Here is a 23,501-nt window from a genome sequence, read left to right on the forward strand (position 1 = left end):
GCCTGGCACATAGTAAATGCCCAATACATGATGAATAAATAAATAGATGAAAAAAGGAAAATCTGGCCCTGACTTCAAGGAGCCCTCTCTCACATGGAGCTTGTGCTAATTAAGATTCTTTTGGTTGAAGACAACATAAGCTAATAATAGAAAACTTAATCAAGAAAGGCAAATTTATTGAAACTCTCCTCAAGGTAGGTAAGTGTTGGAACCCAGAAAAAAATCTCAAACCTTTCTCCTAGCATCAACTTACTTCTGAGGCTTAGCTCTCAGTAACCTATAACTTTCACATTTTCTAGGTCAGACTTAAAGAGTCCCAGAAAAGAGAAGTCTGGTTGGCCCAGTTTAGAGTTAATATCACTTAGCTGGAGAAGCAGCCCACCTGCACTATCAGATAGGGGTCTTGGTTGCATGCAGTGCTGGCTGACTCACACAAAAAGAAATTCATTGGAAGGTTATTACCAGCTCAGAGACCTGATTGGTTGTAGAGGGACCAGGCTTAGCAAAAACAGGAGCCAGAGAAGCTCCAGCGGGCTAGGCAGTAAGGACCTCAGCAACGGTTTGTGGCAGAAACTGTCTGGTGAGCTCACCACCAAAAGAAATGAACTCCAGCCATTCCTTACCTCCTTGAGCCACTTGTCCAAGAGTCAAAGTCCTGGGAGACATCATCAGATTGACTAAATTTAGGTCACATCGTTGCAAATCAGGGGACAGAGGAGAGGTGGGACAAACAAAACAAAGATGTAATTTCTCCACCTTCCATGTGGGAGGTCCTTACCAAGATTCACCCTCCCAAAAAGAGGACACAAAATGAGGAGAGCATTTTCCCAAAAGGAAATTATGGACCTCATAGAAGAAGGGAACAGACGTTGGACAGACAAAAATGACCAAGGTTCACATTATCTGTTAAGGCAACAGATTTAGAGACAGTCTGCTTCTATACAAAACCCAGAGTTATTACCTCATCCTGACTCTGAGAGCATCATTTGGTCTTCCCTTTCCACCTCTTTTATGCTTCATTCATTCTGGGCATCATGTTATGTACCACAAATACAATGATACGCAAACCAAAACAAAAAATGATCTCTGTTCTCATGGAGCTACAGCCTTGATTTACAAGAAGGGGATCTGTTATTTCCCTTTTCATTACTTCTAATCTTGCCCTGGCTGGTTTAGCTCAGTGGATTGAGCGTCGGCCTGCGAGCTAAGTGTCGCTGGTTCGATCTTCCAGTCAGGGTACATCAGAGAAGGAAAACTCTGACTCCAAAAAACCTCCGCTGCCTTGCGGCATACCTCTTCAGGGGAAAGGCTAAGGGAGTAAACCCCGACAGAAAATCCGGAGCCGGAGTCCCTAAGGCGGTTTGACGTTGTAGTCAACACCGGCAACTCCTGCTGCGCACCTGAACCCAAGCTGTATCGACTCTGTCTTTCCCTTGGACCCTTCAGCTGCGAAGAGAGGGGGGGTCTGCTGCATGGGCAACAGCAGACCCTCCATATCACCCTGCCCAGGCTCTGTAGCTTCAGCGTCATCACAAGATGTCAATTCAACACGGGAGGAGACAGATACCATGTCACTCCCGAGTCGGACTGCACAGCCATTCTCGGCGGTGCAGATAGACTCTTAAGAAGCTACACCATCGTCTCTCGAGACGGACGGCTGCCGACGACTTCTAATCTAATACAATGAATGAAAGAGTCTACCTCTTCTCTCCCTGGGTTTGTGGCCCTACTTTTGCTGGAAAAATCTTAGATCATATTTTTGGACCATTTTCAGTGGCAATATTTGCATCTACAAAACTGAGTGTGCCCGGGGGGCCAGAGTTTAGAATTGCAATATCATTGCAAGGCCCGGGCTGTTTTAAAGGAATGATTGCATGCAGCTACAAAGCTTTAATACGAATGATGTTTCTAATTGATTCAGGGTGCCTGTTGAGTATCCACTAGAGTGATTTTAATCTGTGTCTAACAAGACATTTGCAATTGGAGCTTGGAGATAAAACAAATGAGTGTTCCAGGAATAGGCAGCTAGAGCCTGTCTCTCAATGGTAGGTCTCTGCCCTTTTGTTTCCTCTGCCCTAGAAGTACCTTGATGCCTCCTACACAATTGTCATGCCACACATTGCTACTCTGGACTTCCTGTGGGTACTCACAGGGTTGACTGTTGCAATCATCTGAGGCTCTGCTTCAGGAAGTGGACTTTTACTTCTGACTCCAGGAAGGAGGAGAAGGAGTGGTGCTGCAGATGACAATTATGATGGTGATGGTATTAGACTCTGAGTTGCAAGTTTTGAAACTGAATTCAAATCGGATTAAGCATAAAGATTAATTGGCTTCCATAACCAAAAAGACTAGGGGTGGATCTAACTGGATCTAGGTGCTCAAACTATGTCATCGAAAATCTGTCACCATCCTTGGTTTGGTGTCCCAATAAGTTGGATTCATTCTTAGCTAAGAGGTCACCATGCGATGGTAAATATGGCTCATGTCTGGCAAGCTTGCAATCAACCAGCTTTAAAACTTCAGCTGAAGGAGTGCCTCTTTCTAGAGTCCCAGGGAGAGTCCTAGCTAAGCTTCCATTGGTCCAGCTCAGGTCACATGCCTTAGGCAGCTATTGAATTGATTGGCCAGGCCTGATTCTTGTGCCCACCCACTCCCCCAGTTCTGAGCCACGGGCTCTGAGAATGGGAGACCAATGATTTCCCAAGTGGAAGAGATGGGTGTTGTTACCAAAAAAAGGGGTGCTGGGCAGGAATAAACAGATGTCCATTGTACTGCTTATGTTGAATATATTACAATGATAACACGGAGCAAGAGGTAGGAATGCCTAAGAGATTCTCAATATTTTTGAAAGATGTTATAAGAATTACTAGTTTAAGACTCTCCCTCCTCCTCAAAAATTTACCCCAAATTTATGTTTACTTAAACTGATTAGTTTAAGTTGATATCTTATCATCTTCATCAAATCATCATCCAAGAGCAATTAATAAATATCCTCTCTGTATGTAGTTGTATAAGAAAAATAAAAATGTCATCTCTACAGAATGAAAATTTACTCTTTTAAGAGAGTATTAATAATGACAAACATCTCACAGACAAGCACACCAGCTCTGAATATGTTATGTATTCAGTTTTAAATTACATAAATTGAATAATACTATATGTAAAGTATACCTCAATAAGAAATAGTTTTAAAAATGATAAATAAGAAAGGGCTCATTTGTTCCTAGGCAATGTGGTATATGCATTCTATGGAGTGATGGGATTTACATATTTAAACAGAATAGGTTTAAGGTGAGGCTGCCATTTTTTTCCCACTTCATTATAAAACCTTTTGCTGTCTTCCCCATCACTCTCTTTACATTTACTTGGCAATGCTACATGTTCTTGGACAAAATAATGTAATTTCCTTTAAAATGGCCTTTTTGAGCTCTTCTCCCATCCTCAATATTTCCAGAATTTTTCTCACATTTTTTTCCCTATTCTGTACCACCCCCACAAAGCTAATACTATTTGGAGCCCAAAGTCTAGGAGAGCCATTTACACCTGTATCTGAAACTGGAAAGGTCGGTGTTCATGCTGCCTGTCACTACCAGAACCAATAAGTAGAGACAAGGATTGAATATGGGCACTTTATTCAGAGTCAGCAATCTGAGAAGATGGCACGTTATATAACCTAAAAAACGTTGTAACATCTCATCTCAAGCCAACCTTTTTATAAGGAGAAGAAAAGGGTAGATAAGGGGTTTGGAAAAAGGCTAATCAGATAAGAGTTGCAATTGAGTGGCTATTTTTCCTAATATTTCTTTATCTACTGATCAATAATTCTTTTTTTTTAAATTAATTTACTGATTTTTAGAGATAGGGGAAGGGAGGGAGAAAGAGAAGGAGAGAAACATTGATTGGTTCCTTCTCACATGCTCCCAACAGGGACCTGGCCCGCAACCCAGGCTTGTGCCCTGACTAGGAATCGAACTGGTGACCTTTCACTTTGCAGGATGACAACCTGACCACTGAATCATACCAGTCAGAGCCTGATCAACAGTTCTTTGTCTGCATCATGGAAATTCCCTCCCTGGAACACTGAGGCTCAGATACCATCTCGATCACTGTAGATCCCCTTGGGCACAAAGGTTGAATTGCTTGTTGACCTCCCAGAGTCATATAGGTTATGAATTCCAATTCCTGGAACAACAGTTTTCCACATGCATTAATCACTTAAGCCTATCAACTATAACTGAAGCTAAAATCTTTAACTTTTGAGTTCCCCTATTGTGTCTATGAGTACTATTCTATTATTTGCTCTCAGAGTATCTTTGGTTTTTTTTATTATATTTTATTGATTTTGCTATTACAATTGTCCTGATTTCTCACCCATTGCTCCCCTCCACTCAGCAACCCCCACTCCCTCAGGCAATCTCCCCATCATTGTTTATGTCCATGGGTCATAGGTATAAGTTCTTTGGCTACTCCGTTTCCTATACAGTACTGTACATTCATCCCCCTGGCTATTCTGTAACTACGTATTTGTACTTCTTAATCCACTGACCTCTTCACCCATTCCCCTCCCTCCCATCTGGCACCCATCAAAATATTCTCCATATTCATGATTCTGTCTCTGTTTTTGTTTGAAAGCACTTTATCTGTCCTTCAATTCTAAATGATAGCTTTGCTGGAGCAATCTTGGCTGTAGGTCCCCACTTTTCATGACTTTGAATATTTCTTGCCAATCTTTTCTAGACTGCAACGTTTATTTTCAGAAATCAGCTCACAGTTTTATGAGAACTCCCCTGTAGGTAACTTCTTTTCTCTTGCCGCTTTTAAGATTCTCTCTTTATCTTTAACCTTTGACATTTTAATTGTGATGTGCCTTGGAGTGGACCTCTTTGCATCCATCTCGTTTGGGACTCTCTGTGCTTCCTGGATTGCATGTCTATTTCCCTCACCAAATTAGAGACATTTCCTTTCACTATTTTTTCAAATAGATTTCCAATTTCTTGCTCCTTTTGGCACACCTATGATGCGACTGTTAGACCTCTTGAAGTTGTTCCAGAGGCTGTTTATATCATCCTCATTTCTTTTTTTTGGATTCTTTTTTCTTCTTGTTGCTCTGATTGGTTGTTTTCTTTTCTTTTTTAAACCTGCGAACTGGTGACCCCTCGGTTCACAGGCTGGTTCTCAAACCACTGAGTCACACCAGCCAGGGCTGTTTTCCTTCCTTATGTTCCAAATCATTGTTTTGATTCTCAGCTTCATCCACTCTACTATTGTTCCCTTATAAATTTTTATTTCAATTAGTGTATCCTTTCGTTTATGGCTGGATCATTTTTATGCTGCTGAGGTCCTCACTAAATTCCTTAACCATCCTTATAACCAGTGTTTTGAACTCTGTATCTGATAGATTGCTTATCTCCATTTTGTTTATCTTCTTTCCTGGAGTTTTGATCTGTTCTTTCATTGGGCCATATTTCTTTGTCTCCTTGTTTTGGCAGCCTCTCTGTTTCTATGTATTAGATAGGGCTGCTTTGACTCTGTATCTTGGTAGTGTGGCCTAATGTAGTAGGTGTCCTGTAGGATCCAGTGGCACAGCCTCCCCTATTACCCAAGCTGGATAGTCGAGGTGCACCCTTCATATGGGTTGAGTACACCCTCCTCTTGTGTTGAGCCTTGGTTGCTGTTGGTGGATCAATGGGAGGGATTTACCCAGGTCAGTCAGCTGCAAGGACTGGCTATGACCACTGACTACCCTCGTGGAGGATCAGCTGTGCAGGTGGAGGGTGGTGGTATTCCCACATAGTCTGCAGCTGTCCACTAGGTGCACTGGTCCTAGAGTTTCCCGGATGGTGCAGACCAAAGTCAGCCCTTACCTATGTTTTGCCCCGGGAACCCTGCTTGAGCTATAAAGCAGTCTGAGATGGCTGCTACTTGTGCTGGGCTTGGAAATTCCCAGGTGAAGCCAAACTGTGAATCTAGGCTGGCTGCTCCTTGTGTTGGGTCTGGGGCTCACTGAAACCAGCTGTTGCTTGTTTGATAGGATTTAGGAAGTTGTGAAGCCTGAGCCAGGACCAGCTATTCGTATGGAAAAGCAGCTTGGGTAGCCTTGTAAATTGCCGTATTTTTTGCACTATAAGACACAGTTGACCATAAGACACACCTAGGTTTAGAGGAGGAAAACAAGAAAAAAAATATCCTGAACGAAATGGTGTACTAAAGTATTTAATAAAATATAACAGAATAATATTTCAACCATGTAAAGTGAACAGCAGTCAACAGCGGTATTAAGACATCAGTCAATGACAAATGAGGAGAGACTTTAAGGTTCAAGTACTCTTCTAGTTTTCTCGGAACCCCAAGAACTCATCATCGCTAGTGTCAGAATTTATGAAGCTCAGTTGCTCACAGTCACTGATAATCACTTTCTTCGCTATCTTCATACTGACCGGATGCCCTGAGATTCAGCGGTAAAGTGGGACATTTAAGTGTCCCCAGGGGTTTTGCGTGGGCCCATCGCTTCCTCTTCTAACAGCTGTCGCCACCGCTGACAGGTCAGGTAATACACATCACGGTCTGTGATGCAATATTTGCTACATAAAATGCACAGACATTTTCCCCCCACTTTTGGGGGGAAAATAAGTGCATATTATGGAGTGAAAAATACGGTAGGTGGGGCAGAGAGGCTCAGGGGATCTCCAAGGCAGGTCAAATAGTGTTAATCAGGTCGATGGGCTCTCAGATATGGCACCAGCTTGCTGGCTCTGTGTGGGGAGGGTTTAGAAAAGAGACAATGGCCTCTGCTTGCCTTGATGCCGGCCACTTCAGTTTCTCCCTGTGTACCACTGGTGCCTTTCAAGCAGCTACCCCAGTGCTGGAGCTCAGAGGGAGTGAGTCTGAGTAGGTGAGTCCTTGTGCGGGTTCTTTAAGAGGAACTGCTTGAGACTCCAGAATTTCACCGGCTCAATCCTCACTTGGGTTTGCAGCCAGAAATTTTGGGGACTTATCTTCCTGGCACTGGAACCCCGGGCTGGGGAGCCTGGTGTGGAGCTGGGACTCCTTGCTCCTGAGATATCCTTCCTAAAATTTTATCCACTGCACATGGGTGTGGGACCAGCCCATTCCATGTTTGTGCCCCTCCTACCAGTCTAGATGGATGTGGTTTCTTTAATTTTGTAGCTGTCAGACTTCTATTCAACTTGGTTTCATAGTTGTCAGACTTCCATTCAACTCGATTCCTGACAGTTCTAAGTGATGGTTGTTCTATATTTTAGTTGTAATTTTGATGTGGTTGTACAAAGAGGTGAGCCACATCTGTCTGTGCCACCATCTTGACTGGAAGTCTCCCAGGGTATCTTAAGGACCACACACAAATACTTTCAGTAGAAGCCCTGAAAAGCAAAGGAATTAGAACAGGCAGTGGGGATGCAACAGGAGTACCCAAACAGTTGAGAGGGAAAAGGGACTTTCTTGTATCAGCTTTAAGATCCTGACAGCCTAGTATTTCCAAGTATAGTGCACTTCTGTTTTATATCAATAACGCCTTTTAAAACATATGTGATAACTTTAAAGTCACCTTGTATTTCAACCCAAACCTGCCTTTCCCCATGCTGACCATCCTATACTAATCCACCAACCTATATCTCATTCCAGCTGGTGGTTCTCCATCATCCATTCCACGCTTCCTCCACTGATATATTTAGAGTTGGGTTAACTATGCCTAGCCCTTGCCACAGTCATTTGTTCAGGGACAAATGCAGGAGCTTAGTTGAGTCAAACATGGTAAGATTAAGATTTTGGTTCAATGGTTGGGGACAGGAAACCTATCTGTTCTCCTAGAAGACATGCTATATGGATGTGAAGCCTACAACCACTGCAGCCACTTTGCTGCCACAAGGAAAACCCAAGTAAGGTTGATGCTAACATCAAGAAGTGAACACAGGCATATGGAGGTGATGCTCTGCTCACACTATGCCTGAGGCCTACCTCTAGACATTTCAGTTACACCGAGTCAACAAATTTTAACTGTTTATGCCAATTGAAATTTTTTAAGTTTTTAAAGCATCCTAACTCTTACAGTCCTTCAGCAGAATCTTTCTTTACATTATTGAGGTAATAATTGACATCTAGTAAGCTGCATGCATTTAGGTGTAAGATTTGATAAGTTGTTACATGTAAATACCTGTGAAATCATCTTCGCAATCAAAATAATGAACATATTTATCAGCCTCAAAAGAATCCCTGTGCCCTTTTGGAATCCTTCCCTCCTTCACCACCCTCTCTCCCCCAACTTTCTGTCAATAGACTAGTTTGCATTGTCTAGAATTTTGTATAAATGGAAGACTAGAGTACCATAGAATAAATGTTTGTGTCCTCTCAAAATTCATATGTTAAAATCCTAACCAGCAAGGTTATTGTATTAGGAGATGGGGCCTTTGAGGGGTTATTGGGTCATGAGGATGGAGCCATCATGAATGGGATTAGTGCTCTTAGAAAAGAGACCCCAGAGAAATCCCTTGTCCTTTTGGTCATGTGAAGTTACAGTAAAAATACATTTTTGTACCAGCCCTGGCTGGTGTAGCTCAGTGGGTTCAGTACCAGCCTGTGAACCAAAGGGTCTCCAGTTCGATTCCCAGTCAAGGGCACACGCCTGGATTGCAAGTCAGGTCCCCAGTTAGGGGCGTGTGAGAGGCAATGACACATTTATGTTTTTCTCCCTCTTTCCCCCTCCCTTCCCCTCTCTCTAAGAATAAATAAACTTTAAAACATAAAAAAAAAAAAAACCAACAAAAAGAAAAAAAACACATGTTCATACCAGACACTAAAACTACTGGTGCCTTAATCTTGGTCTTCCCAGTCTCCAGAACTGAGAAATAAATTTCTGTTGTTTATAAGACACTCAGTCTGAGGTATTTTGTTATAGCAACCTGAATAGACTGAGACAGAAAACTGATACCAAAAAGTGAGGCATACTATAACAAATATCTAAAATGTGGAGGCAGCTGTGAAACTGGGTAATGAGGAGAGGCTCGCAAGTTTCGAGGCGCAAGCTAGAAAAAGCCTACATTATCATTAAAGGACCATTAAGCGTGAATCTGGGGAGAACCCAGAGAGTAAAGAGGGGAACTGCAGAGAAGGTCTCAGCCTTCTTAGAGAAAGCCCAAGTCTTCCTGAACAGAATGTTGGTAGAAATATGGACTATTTTGATGAGGTCTAAGACAGAGATGAATAATATGCTACTGGATAATGAAGGAAAGGCCATTCTTGTTATAAAGTGGCAAGCCCTTGGATGAACTGTGTTCGTGGCCTAGTGTTCTGTGGAAGGTAAAACTTGTGAGGGATGAAATTAGGTATTTGGCTGAGGAAATATCTAAGCCAAGTATTGAAGAAGTGGCCTGCTTCCTCTTGATTGCTTATAGTAAAATGCAGGAAGGAAGAAATGATTTAAAAATTGAACTGTTAACAAAAAGGAAGCAGAACTTAAAGATTTGAAGAATTCTCTGCCTATCCATATTGTAAAGAATGAGAAAATACCTTTGGGAGAAAACACAAGGAGGGTGGCCAATGAACCATTTGGTAGGTAGTCAGCCATCTCAACAGAAACCCTGAGCTATTGCTCAGGACAGTGGAAGAGTGCAAAGGAGGGACCACCCGTGCCTGAGGGACATGGGTGCACTGGTTTGTCTCAAGTCACAGGCTCTGGCTTCCCGCCTTCTGGCACCTAGCTTGTTGGCCACTCCAGGTGCAGCTCCAGTGGGCCCCCAAGTGGAATCTTTTTTAAAGTAATGTTTATTTTTTCTATTCTAAAAGCAATATATATATACACACAAGAATGTTAGAATATGATATAGGCGCCAAAAGGGAAGAAATTAAAACCACTAATAATATATATATATATTTTAAAACATTTTTATTTTGCAATTAAAGTTGATGTTCAATATTATATTACTTTCAGGTGTACAGCATAGTGGTTAGACATTCATATAATTTACAAAGTGACCAACCTGATAAGTCTAATCCCCACTGTACATAGTTATTATGATATTATTGACTCTATTCCCTGTGCTGTACTTGACATCCCTGTGATTGTGTTGTGTTTCTTAATCCCTTCACCTTTACCCAGCCCTCCAACCCCACTCCCAACTGGCAACCATCAGCTTGTTCTCTGTGTCTATGAATCTGCTTCTGTTCTGTTTGTTCACTTAGTTTGGTTTTTATATTCCATATAAGTGAAAATCCTATGGTATTTGTCTTTCTCTGTCTGACTTATTTTACTTAGCATAATACCTTCTAGGTCCACCTATGTTGTCCCAAATGAAAACCACTAAGTATATATTTTGATGTATGTCCTTCCAGGAATGATAAGCAGGAAAAAAAGTAATTAGAGAAAGAAGGTAAGAACATTTTGGGCAAAATGAACAGCATGAGCAATCAAGATACAAAGCAGCCTGGAGTGAAGGTCCACAACACAGCCACTTGCTAGTTCTGGAGCAGAGTCCTAGAGTAGCCCCATAATGAAACAGAGCACTCAATATGTGCCATTTTATATTCAAGGTATTTGTATACCCATTTGTGTTTGCTTTCTCACCCACTAAGCAGGAACTAGTGAAACATGCTCAGTTAGTTTGGGGGGCTTATATATGCACCTTTTCTGTTCATGCATTTGTATCCCAAAGCATCAGACCCAAGAATTCTATGTTCAGGTTCTGGATGATTCAGTGCTTTCCTACTTTTCAGTTTTAAAGGTAATTTATTTATAATTATAAAAATTAAAATCTAATGACAATGCAGAACTACAAGGTTGTTTTAACATCCAGAAAACTAACTTAATACACCATGTTAATAAAGGACAAAAACCACATGGTCATTTTAATAGATAAAAAAAAGCATTTGAAAATCTAACATTTCATGATAAAAACACTAGGAATGGGACAGGAATAACAAGCTAGGAATAGAACAGAACTTCTCAACCTGATAAAGGGCATTTACAAAAAACCCAGAGTTAACATAGTTAGTATCATTCTAAATGGTGAAATTGCTTTCTTTCTAAGACCAGGACAAGACAAAGATGTTCACTTTTACCAGTTCTATTCAACTTGTACTGGAACTTCTAGCCAGGGCAATTAAGCAAGAAAATGAAATCAAAGGCATCCATATTAGAAAGGAAGAATTAAAATAATCGCTATTTGCAGATAACATGATCTTATACATACAGAATACCAAAGAATCCACTAATTATTTGAACTAGTAAACAAGTAGGTTGCAAGATACAAGATTACTATACAAACATCAGCTGTATTTCTATACAGTTGAGAGACAATGAACATTCTGAAAATGGAATTAAGAAAACAATTCCATTAACAATAGCATAAAAAAGACTAAAATGCTTAGGAAAAATTAACAACAGAGGTGTAAGATTTACACACTGAAAACTATACATGTTGAAAAAGATTATGATCTAAATAATGGAAAGATACCCTATATTCAGGGGTGGAAAGACTGAATATTGTCAAGATGGAAACGCTTCCCAAATTGAGTTATAGACTCAGGTAACCTCTACCGAAATCTCTGCTGCTTTTTTTGAAGACATTAACAAGTTAATCCTAATATTTGTAGGAAATGCAAGGGACCCAAAATATTTAAAACAATGTTGATGAAGAAGAACAAAGTTCGAGGGCTCACACTTCCTGATTTGAAAACTTACTATATTTGCAGTCATCAAGACAGTATGCTAGCAAAAGGATAGGCCTATAGATCAAGAGAATAAAATTTATGATCCAGAAATAAGCTTTAATAGTGATGATCAACTGAGTTTCAACAAGAGTGCCCAGACAATTCAAGGTGGGGAGGAGTAAAATGTTTTTTTCAATAGCCCCATGAATCATAATTGGTTTAAGCTAATCATGGCAATCCAATCCCTTTTTGCTAGATACTCAATTTCCCAAACTCTCTTGCAGGCAGAGTAAGTATGGACACAGTTCTAGCCAATAAGATATAAGAGGAAGTCTACTGTGGAGACTGAGAAAGAGGGATTTTTCTTTATTAACAATATTTTTCTTTCCCATCTGCTCCCTTCCTTTTTGCTTGATGTAATGATGTGAGGACATGATGTCTAGAGCCATGGTAACCATACTGAGACCATAAGGCAACAAGCACAGAGTGAAAAGTCAATATGCTGAGAGGCATAGATGAAAGATGGAGAGAATGGGTCTTTGATGACACAGCTGAACTGAACACACCCTGGCTCTGCCTGCCTCCAGACTTCTTAAGGAAACAACAACAGATTCTGATGGTTTAAGTCCCTATCATTTAGGTTCTCTCTTACTTGCAGTCAAATACATCTTCACTCAAACAGACTTATATGACATTCATAGTGAATATTAAGAAACTTAACTATGTGTAGGTACGCTCAAAGGTCAGGAATTTGGGACTAGAAAGCTGTCTCGCCCCTAGGCAATTATTCACTCATCAGCCTCCATTCAACATTCACATGGCAAAGCCCTCCTGTTTGTATTTCCTGTATATAAGAGACCAGTTCCAAAGCCAAGGAGAGGAAATAGGCTTGACCCAGTCTTATGTTAGTTGTGTACATCCCTGGCCCAATTAACACCATGGGGGAAAGGTCATATGCTCAAACAAGGTTGCTGAGGGCCCACCCAGGGTGTGTGTGTATGTAAAATTCTCAGAAAAGGGGAGGCGTAGGCTAAAAAGCTACCCCTAAGTGATCACTGTATTTGGTGAGGAAGAAGGGACACAACAAAAAGTCAGGTTAAGTGTGTTAGGGAGTGAGTAGGTGGGAAGGGGCCATATAGCCTGGATAGAAGAACAGGTTCCAACAGCAGATGGAAAAGCTGAGAGGGGTAAACCTTATCCCCTGAGAAATTACTCAGAAAAGCAATAAAAATTCAACTTCTTAAGGACTTTTCTTGACTGAGTGTGGAAAAGAAGTGGGTAGAGAAAAAAATAAGGAAGAAAAGCAGTGACCCTGGAGGAAAAAATAAGTTGTCACTGAAAAAGTAGAGGGTAGAATTAGATATCACTCTAACCCTCCTGCCACTATGGCCCCCCCTCAAATAAAAAGGCAGGAGTTCTGGTTATTTTAGGCTGAAGTTCCACAGACTGTTCTTATAATTTGTGTGTATTTCCTGACAATTGCTGGCAGCAAGTTTTCTCTTTAGAAAAGTTCACTTGAACAGATGAGGGTCAGCCTGAACACGGTTTCCCCACAGAGATAAGGACACTGTGTGGATGCCAGCCCATTGTCCTGTGGGTCACTAGGTCCCCACACAGTGTCCCCTGATAATGATGGTGAGCTGATGGTGGCTAGGGGCAGGACAGGAAGCAAATCTGAGGAAGGAGAGAGGGAAGGGGACAGGCAGAGGACCTGCAGGGGAGAAGGGCGTGATTTCCAAGCTCTTTCCCTTCTCCACTGTGTGCTGGGATGAGTCAGCGGTGGAAGGATGGGAGGGCACAGGCGCTAGGCCTGGAAACTAAAGGATGTGTTTAGAGAAAGTAGCGGAAGGAAGTCAGGAAGGCAAGATAGCAGGGACTTGGCAGTAACTGTTGGACAATTCTGGGAACAGGGAAGCTGGGATTGATTTGGCTCTAACCCTCCCTCCCCCCCACTTTCCTTGAAGTCCCACATATACGTCACCTGCACAGCACTTGGCCCCTGCACACGTGCCTTGCACTTCTCCCGCTGGAGGGATGACGTCTGTGGTGCTCACTGCAGCACAGCCAGTACAGGGCCCTGCACACAGAAGGAACTCAACAAATACTTCTTTATACGTGAGCGGGAACTTGTAATTAGAAGAGAGGAACCAGACATAAAGAAATGCATTGATTGTCTAATATGGAGTGGTCAGGGAGGAAAGAAACTTGTGCAACATTTCAGCAGTACCTTTGAAATGTTAACTGATGGATTTATTTTGTGCCAATAAAGGCTAAGGAAGTAGGAAAAAGGGTTGGAACCACTGGATCAATTAGTAATTTCCGAAACTAAATTGTAAGATGGGAACTTTTTGTTTAAATCAAATTTTACTGGAAGCCTAAACAAATAAGAAATGACAAACAATAACAACACAAAACAACAGTACTCTCCTGTCCCATCCTCACTAACGGGCTGGTTTTCAAAAACACTCACGTCCTACTACTCCAGGGTTACTGGTACAGATGGACGTTAACTAAAATGATTATGGTAATCATTTCATAGTATATGCATCTCAAACATAAATTATTTAATTAAAATCAAGCCCTGCGGCCCATTGAAGCTAAGTGATTTATTTGGTGTCACTCGGCATAGAAGGAAAGAAAGAAATTACCAACAACTAAAAGAGCACAGGAACTTGAGTAAAAGCCAACAGAAAAGTATGGACTGCAGTCCAGATTCTGCCTACTCTCTGTTCCTGAGAGCTAAGAATTTTTTTTTTTTTTTTACATTTTTAAATGGTTAAATCAAAAGAGGAATAATGTTTTGCGACCGGTGAAAATTATATGAAATTCAAATGTTGGTATCCATAAATATTTATTGGTAGACAGCCACACCTATTCATTTACTGCTGTAAGTAAAATATGAGACCACTCAGGTAATTATAGCTGACCATGCCAGCTCTCACCCTACCCTATTCTTCCACGTATTATATTAGCTAATACTTACTAAACACTTTCTCTGCGCCAGGCCCTATGCTAAATATTTTTCAAGCATTATTTTCTCTATAGAAAGGACTAAGACTTTTATCCCCATTGCAGAATCTGAGGCTTAGCGAGACCAACGTCACATTATGATGACTGAACAAGAAAGTGGAAAAGTGGACAGGATCAGGATTCAAACTCAGGTCAGCCTAATTTGATAGTAAATTTCTCAAGCAAAACACTGTATTCCCAGAGACTGGAGACGGATATATCCTAGTCCATGTTACGTCCCTAAGAATGGTATAGTAAATCATTCAGGGTCCTATCAGGAAAAGGGAAATCATCCCAAGTACTTGAAACAAAGGGGGCTTAATGTAGAGAACTCATGATAGAAAAGTGTCTTAGTCTGTTTGGGCTGCTGTAACAAAATACCACAGAGTGGGTGGCTTAGACAACAGAAATTTATTTCTCACAGTTCTGGAGGCTGGGAAGGCCAAGATCAAGATGCCATCCTTTTGGTGCATAGGATGACACTCCAACCAACCGAGCCACACTAGCCAGGGCTATTACTGCAATAGTTTAAAAATATTTCAATACCTAACTGGCAGGGGGGAGACGGTGATCACAAAGGAGGTTGAGCGAGACTTATCCATTGCACTTGGGATGTGCTGGGCCCTGCGATTTCCCCAAATGTGGAAAACTCGACTGCATAATTTGTGGTAGTGGGGGACTGCGTTCATGCTCTCCCTAAATTAAAATATATATATATCACTCATAATGGATTTCAGCCGAGACATACACAACTATCTTAATGAGGCAGAATGTCTTCTAGGTCAGCAGAACTTGACCCAGTAGCCTGATTGAGGCCATTGATCTATCTCAAGAAAATACATCTGTTGGAAAGGGGTAGGTCAGCAATGGGTGCTTAGAAAATGAGATGCAAAAAAGCACACATCTAAGTTTCCATATATACCTCATAATAATTATTATATGTCTGTAACTTTATGTATTATATAAGGAGAGCATTTTATTAGTATATAATTATTTTATGGGTTTAAATTTATAGCATTTACATTTCAAACAATGAGAAAATATATTATTTTGATAAACAGAAAAAATGAGATTATTACAAGTTGTGCTATCAGCCTCAGCATCAGTTAGGATTTTTGGTTAGTCTGCGCAAGTCTTGGTCAGATAGGTCAGGATATGTTATCTTGAATGACTTCAACCCTCCAGTGGCATATAACAAAGGTTAACTGCTCATTAACATCAGTTCCACATTTTATTGTCAAATTGCATGGTCAAGCCCCATGTCAACAAGGCAAGGAAATACAATATAATCCTCTCCAAGGAGAGGCAGTGAATACTCATAAAACAGTCTACCAGAGCAAAATACTGCAGAAATCTGGATTAACAGAAAAAGTCAGACATGATAAAAGCTCACCTGGCAATCTCAAGGACTCTAGTTAAATGAAGCCCCCAACTTGCCATGAAAACGAGAAAGCGCCTGCGCAGAGGGCGTCCTGGCGGCGTGAGCAAGCGCTTCGGGGACCCGCTCTCAGGGTGCGGATCTGGCGCCGACACCCGCTCTGGGTTCCCGGGAGCGCGAGGCTCGCAGCAGCCCCCGCCGGCCCGGGGCTTCCGGGACACCCTTCAGTTGCAGCTCTGGTGGCCTCCGCGGCGGGATTTAACCAGGGCTCTTCCGAGCCCAGAGCAGCCTTTGGAAACGCGCGCCCACCTTTGACAGGGCGTCGGGGAGACTGGGGCCGGGACAGGGCGGGGCGGCGGGGCAGCGGCGGCCCAGAGCCGTTTGAATTCGCGATGCCCGCCCCCCCTCCCCAACGCCCCTCGCCGCCGCGGCCAATTCCAGTTCCACTATCCAACTTACGCCTCCCCGCAAACAGAAATGTCTCACGGTGGCAGTTTGGTAGGAAGCCGCAGGTGGTTTGTCTCCAGCCTGGGTTTGCCCAGCAAGTCGCTGCTTGTACTAAGGTTGTTGCACTATTTGGGTGGCGGGGGAGGAGGGTGACGAAGAAGACCCGCGCCCAACAAACCCGTGGCGTCAGGAGAGGAAGGGCCGCCTGGAACTCGAGGGGTGTGTGTCGGGGGGACGGTCACCGAGGCCAAGGGCGCGTGAGGGCGGGAGAGAGGGTGCACGGCTGTGGGGACCCTGTCCTGGGAAAGCGAAGGGGGCTTCAGCAGGGGCAGGACACCAGCGTGGAGCAGGTGAGGGGGCAGCTAAAGGGCTGGCGGAAAACTAAAAGAGCCTGTAGCAAAACCAGCCCATGGAGACAGGAACGAGAAGAGTGGCCGCCTCCGTATTGATGGAAAGAGCAGGAGGGAGCTCGGAGCTGCCAGAGACGTTGTATGGTTTGATTTGGGTGGTGCTTACGCAGGGCGCATGCTAGTAACAGTCTTCAAACTGTACACTTCAGAGCAGTGCACCTCACTGTCATATGCTATACCTTAATTTTCTAAAAGCCAGCAAAAACAATCTTTGGTGTTAGAGGTAAGAGCAGTGGTTTCTTTGCGGGGGGATTATGAGCTGGAAGGGGCCTTCTGGGGAGGTGGGAATACAGTGTAGGCCAAATGAAACACCTTTGTAGGCTGTGCTTGGGGTTATCAGTCAGATACTCTGACACTGGTAAGGACAGTAAAGATGTAGGAGGAGGGAGGAGGAATCTGGATCAGAGTAGGGGAGTCCTAAGAAAAGGAACAAGGGATGGGGCAGAGGGGGAGGAGGAAAGGGCTGTGGATAGCTAGCTGCTAGAGGGAGACAAACCTGGGAAAGAAGACAGAGGTGCTGAGATGGGATATTTAGAAAATTTTGGGATCTCTAACCTCTTCATTCTTCTTTTCCTAAACCTCCAGGAAAAGAGACTTTCAACATCAGTGCTGTTGGAGTCAGATTTGTGCTTTCTTAGGAATTCATTTTCTGCCTTGAAATTAATTACACACACACACATCTGGAATGCAACAACCCAAATTGAAAACAGTGGTCATCTTGTGGGATGATTCACACTCTAAATATTTATGTACTTGCATTATTTTACAAGACATATTACTTTCATAAATAGGAAGAAAAAAATAACATTCTGTATTTCCATTTTGAAGAAAAGAAGGAAGGAAGGAATGCAGCCTAGTAGCTTAAGTACTCCAGGTGGACGAAAAAGGGGTTCAGTTGCCTAGGTTAGAGAGGACAGAGTAGAGGAATATGGCAGGAAGGCAGGGAGAAAAGAAGGAGGAAGAAGGGCTGGTGGCTAGTCCCCCCAGGGGAGGAAGGACAGAAGGGACTGTGGGCCTGGGTTGAGAAAGGCAGCCCTTTTGGGGAGAGATCGTTCTGTGGGTGCAGCTGGGTGTGTCAGCACAAACATTGGCAGTCCTGACCAGTTTGGGGTGAGTTAGAGATGGGGGAGGGTGTTGAGGATCAGTTGTTTTGGCCACCAGCACAAAGTTAATGCCCTATTTCTTACTCTTAGTTAATCTTTACACTGCAAAGTATGCCCACAGCTTCTGTTCTCATGTGTTAAGAATGTGTGACTAGCTGTGTAGTCAGGAGCAAGATTTTTGGCCTAAGAAGGGAGATTTAGAATCAGGGTCCAGAGCCAGAGTATCTGAGAAAAAGTGTAGCATGCAAAGCCAACCCTTCCTGCCGCCCCTGTGAGGGGTGTCCAGTGACAAGTCATGGGGTCATTGTGTTCCATGCTGGGGGTTCAGAGACAAGAGAATAGGATTCTCCCTGGAGGAGCTCTTAGGCAAGAAACAGGAGCCACAGTTGGGGTGGTGGCTTGGAGCTCAAGAGAGAGCACTTGTGACCCTGACTGGTGTGGCTCAGTTCGTTTGGGCATTGTCCTTCAAAGTGAAAGGTTATTGAATCAATTCCAGGTCAGGGCACATGCCTGGGTTGAGGGTTCCATCCCTGGTCAGGGCATGCACAAGAGGCAACTGATCAATGTTTCTTTCCCTCTCTTTCTCCTTTTCTGCCCCCCACTGCTTTCTCTCTCGAAAAACAAACAAACAAAAAAAACAGAGCACCTGCAACCGCAGTGCTCTTTCATTTGCTGTCCATGAGACTGTGGGCACATGACTTATCCATCCCCTCTGTTTCCTCATCTGTAAAATGGGAATGATAGGCACCTGGCCTTTAGGGTTATCATGAGGTCTAAATGAGACAATGCCTCTAGAATCCTCAGCTGAGGGACTAGCATCAAGTGCACAATTAGTGTAGCTATCGTTCTGCACAGAAGTGGTCAGGGAAACCCTGGGAGAGGCCCGGGGCCAGGAAAGCCACAACAAAGCATGAAGTGGGTCTTTATGAAGGACCAAGAGTTTGTTGGAAAATGTGGGCAGTTTATTGCCAGCAGAAGAGCAGCATGAACTTAATGTATGGTGTTGGCGAAGAGCAAGCTGTTTGGCAGGACTTGAGCACAGGTGTGTTGTGGGGGGAAGCAGAGGTGATGGAGGAGGTGGTGGCTGTGCGTGTGTGGCAGAAACTGGCTGGGTGACCCTGGAAATGTTGTCTGGCTTTGCCTTTAAAATTTCTAAGCAAAGAACAACAGGATCAGATTTGTGTCCTGGAAAGTAGGTTCTGGAAGAGTTGTCCATGTGGGAGAGTGGCTGGGAGTCTCTGGCTGTTTTCCCCCGACTGGTCACTAGAGGGAGGCCTGAGCTCAGAAGTGGCACCCCACTGCATATTTTTGAGGGGCTGCTGGTCCCTGGTGGATGAGAAGGGGAACCAGAGGGCACCCAAACCCCGACTCCCATGAGCCCCTCACACAGCCTGAGACAGACTTGCTGGATTGTAGGCAGGGGCACTGGGAAGTTAGGAAGAAAAGAAACGCTCTGATGTGCCGTGAGAACCTTGGCCTCCATGCATCTAGCAACCGACCTCTTTGCAAATGGACACTTAGGCTATTTCTGATTTTTCATTGTTATAAATAATGTTTCAGTAAAGATCCCTGAGCCTTCATGTCTCCCTACACTAACCCATCCTGTCCGCCACTGCGCCAGTTAGAGAGGGGCAGGCGCAGAAAGACCATCAGTAGGTGCTGAGGGCCTCTGGGTACGTACCTGCAGGGTTTTGGCCCAAGCCCTGTCCTCGCAAGAAAACAGAGAAGCATCTGTGCACCAGGGTCACCACTGCTCTTCTCCTCTCGCCCTGTCCTGCTGGGCGTCATTAAATGCCTGGAGATGACCTACAAGGAGGTTGGTAAAGGAAGATGGAGATGTGGCTGTGTTTTGGGAACGCTGGGAAGCACACAGACAGACCTCCGTGGGCCTCGCTGTGGGCCTCTCACAGGTTTGCACTCAAACAGCACTCCTGGGAGTGCTGTGCTGTCTGAGGGTGCCCTTGGAGCCGCAGGAAAGGGCGTGAGTGTGGGTGTCTGTGTCAAGTAGGAGGGCGCAGGGAGCAAGCTTTGCTCCCGCGGAGGGATTCCTGCCAGAGGCACGCGTGCATGCCGTGGGGGCTGCTGGCAGGGTGCTGCATGCGCCTGAGTGTGGATGTGACCAAACTCAGGGATGCGCTGCTGTTAAATGAAGCGAGGCATTGCCATGGCAACACAGCTCTCTGCTCCCAGCAAGATGCCAAGCCCTTAAATTATATTTTTCTGGCTGAAAGCGCCTCAATTGCCTTTGGTCTCCGAAGCAATGGGACCGTAGGGGCACCAGATGCCTCACCCTCATCGCCACCCCTTCGACAATGCCCAAGTGGTGATGGGGGGGGGGGATGTCGCTGGGACACAGATGAATTTTGTTTGGGGGAGGGGCCGGGAGTAGCCTCTGGTGAAGGGGGATGAGGAGAACCATGGATAGGCCCCACTCTTACTATCTCCTGGTTCAGTGATCTGGGGTTAACATTCTCTGGCACTTCATTCTAGAAGGAAATTTGTATAGTATATGTCAACAGGGATGCTAATCATTTCCTTTCCTTCTACCCATTGTCCTACCGTTGGTTTTGAAGAGGACAGTATCCCTAACTCCCTGGTCACAGCTCACTGGACCAGGGGGTGGACAACTGACGTGAAGAATACCATCTGATTCTCTTCCAGCAATCTGTATTTGGATTAATTACCTATACACAACCAACCTGGAAGGCTGGGGACTACAAGTGCCACTTGGGGGCAGCCCTGTGTAAGAGAAACAGCAAAGAGGGTCCAGTCAGAGGAATGGATAGGCTGAGGGAAGCCCAGACAAGAGAGGGAGAGAAAGGGAGGGAAGGGAAACCAAGTGGTTGCTGTGGTCCTGACGTCTCTCCTGATTCCAGTTTACAGGGAGGTTGAGTGCACTTCCTGCCCTTGGTTGTTGTTTTGTAATTTGATAAGGATGTGTCTTGGAATGGAATGATCCCCAGTTACAGCAGGAGGAGTCCTTGGATAGAGTTGGGTTGATAATGCTGAACATGCCTTTTCTTGCCACATTTGCAATCAGGATGAACAGTGAATTCCCCAGAAAAGGCTACTTCGACATATGTATCATATTTGCAAAATGATGCTGTTACCTTTCTGCATTTATTTGCAAAGGACTTTTGTGATATGCAATGCCACATTAAGAGTATGACAAGAAAAACTTGTTTCAATTATCCAACATTGTTTATTGAGCAGTTACTATGTACTAACCAGTATTCTAGGTGTCAGGGAAATATCAGAGAACAAGAAGAAAAATGTCAGCCCTTGGGGAAGCTTATTCTTTGGAGCAGGAGTCCCCAGCCCCTGTGCCAAGGACCGGTAGTGGTCCGAGGCCTGTTAGGAACCAGGATGCACAGCACGAGGTGAGCAGCAGACAAGCAATCAAAACTTCCCTCTCATTACCACCTGAGCTCTGCCTCCCTTCCCCACCGTGGAAAAACTATCTTCCACGAAGCCAGTCCCTTGGTGCCAGAAATGTTGGGGACCGCTGCTTTGGAGGATACAGATAACAGAGTGAATAAAAGATATAATAGGAGACATGACTAAGACTTTGAATGAAATAAATGAATCTCTTAATATGAATCCTACAGAATCATAAACTATTAAGGTTTGAAAAAGTCCTCAGCCCTGGCTGGTGTGGCTCAATGGATTGAGTGCCAGCCTATGAACCCAAGGTTTGCCGGTTCGATTCCCAGTCAGGGCACATGCCTGGGTTGCAGGTCAGGTCCCCAGTTGGGGGCATGCAAGAGGCAACCACACATTGATGTGTTTCTCTCTCTCTTTCTCCCTCCCTTCCCCTCTCTGTAAATAGATAAAATCTTTTTCAAAAACGTCCTCAAAAATTTCCAGGTTTTTATTCCTGTGATACCAATAAAAGAACGGCGGTAATAAATGATGTTTACCCAAACAGAAGGAGGGCGAAGCTAAGGAGTAACGCTAACTCTCAGTCATCCCTGGTTAGCTTTTATATCACTTCCTACAGGAAGCCTTTCCCTACCTGCTCTGGGTCACATGCCCCTCCCACTATACCTTGTACTTGGCCCATCACAGCATAGTTTACTGCCTGTTTACGTAGGTGTTTCACCTACTCACTGTAGCACCTGCCCTGCAGACAGAAACAATGCCTGTCACATTCATGCAGCACTGACTCACACTTCACAGATGCTCAATACCTGCTGGGTGAATAAATAACAAGGGCTGTTGCCTGAAGCTGACATTTCTTTTACCCTCCTAGGCAATTCTTCCATCCTGGGACCCCTCTAAGGCAGGGGTAGTTGGTTAATGACACACGTGATTGTCTTCAGAGATAAGAGAAAAACCTTGCCTTAGCAGAATCCCAGAAGAGACGACAGGTCATTCGCTCTTTCCCAGCTGTTGAGACTGGAGCTGTGTTGTTGGGCATCTCTTAAAAAAGAAGCAGAATCTTTCGGGCTTGTATCTAGCGGCTCCCAGGAAGCGCTTACTTAGTGCTGCTGGGGACAGAAGGAAGAAGCTAGCCACTGGCTGGGCACACTTGCAGGCCTCATCTCACTTTGGGGAATAGACAGTTACCACCTAAGAAAAAGGAATATGCAGTGCACGCAGGACACAGTACACATGCGTGAACACTGGCCAGGGGGCCAAAAACAGATTTTGCCTCTCTTCTCTCTTGCTCTCACCACAGAGCTAACAGAAATAAATCTTTGGGCCGTGTGAAATTCAACGCTATCTGCCCAGCCGTGCCCCTAGAAGAATACAGTAATTCTTCAGTGGACTATGGCCTTCACAAATTGGTTCTTCCTTAAGGCTGACTGCTTATTGCCCCCGCAAGCAAAGCCCACCACTGGTATCTTATGACAGGGGTAGGATAAGGTTTCTGGGCACAGCAGGCTACCTGAGCTTCGGATATGCAAACCTATGATGGAGGTCAGTTCTCCTGCCTGTATGTATTGGTTGGTATGAACACACGTTCCCTGGGCAGCTCCCCTACCCTGGGAATCCAATCTGAAGACCAGAACTAAAGCTGCTGTAGCAGCAGCTGACCTGGCTGCTTTCTGCATCACTTAACACAGCACCAGATCATACTTGTAACAGGAAACTTCCAGAGTTTGGAGAAAGATGAATTTCCTCCACATTTTATTACTATATACAATTCTTTATAGGGTTTGCCATGCATAATTTAAAAAATTTATGTAAATAATGCATAAATGTGTTCTAATAAGTCAGACAACACAAAAGCATAGAGTAAAAAGTCCCTTCTACCACCTCCCGATTTCTTTCCTCTCCACTATTAACATTCAGCTCTATCTTTTCCCTCATGTATTTACAAATGTGTATGTGCATATTCAGAAAAGTCTTTAGTTTTTACATTAGTTTTCTTAGATATACACAATAGTTTTACAGTTTTTACACTGTACACATAATTTTGCAGTTTCATTTTTTTCAATGACCAGTGTATCCTGCAGCCCTTTCCATGTCCCGGTGCATTCTTGTAAA

At 43.9% G+C, this 23,501-nt stretch overlaps 1 non-coding gene across 1 annotated transcript; it reads left to right on the forward strand.

Moving 5' to 3' along the window:
• Nucleotides 1-15,212: 15,212 nt before the first annotated feature.
• Nucleotides 15,213-15,370, forward strand: LOC150017106 (U1 spliceosomal RNA). The gene has a single exon (XR_016510387.1). It is a non-coding gene; the product is annotated as a U1 spliceosomal RNA (small nuclear RNA).
• The last annotated feature ends 8,131 nt before the right edge of the window (nt 15,371-23,501 follow it).

This window comes from Furipterus horrens, unplaced genomic scaffold, assembly GCF_987537825.1.
Source record: "Furipterus horrens unplaced genomic scaffold, mFurHor1.1.pri manual_scaffold_3, whole genome shotgun sequence".
NCBI classification, from domain to species: domain Eukaryota; kingdom Metazoa; phylum Chordata; class Mammalia; order Chiroptera; family Furipteridae; genus Furipterus; species Furipterus horrens.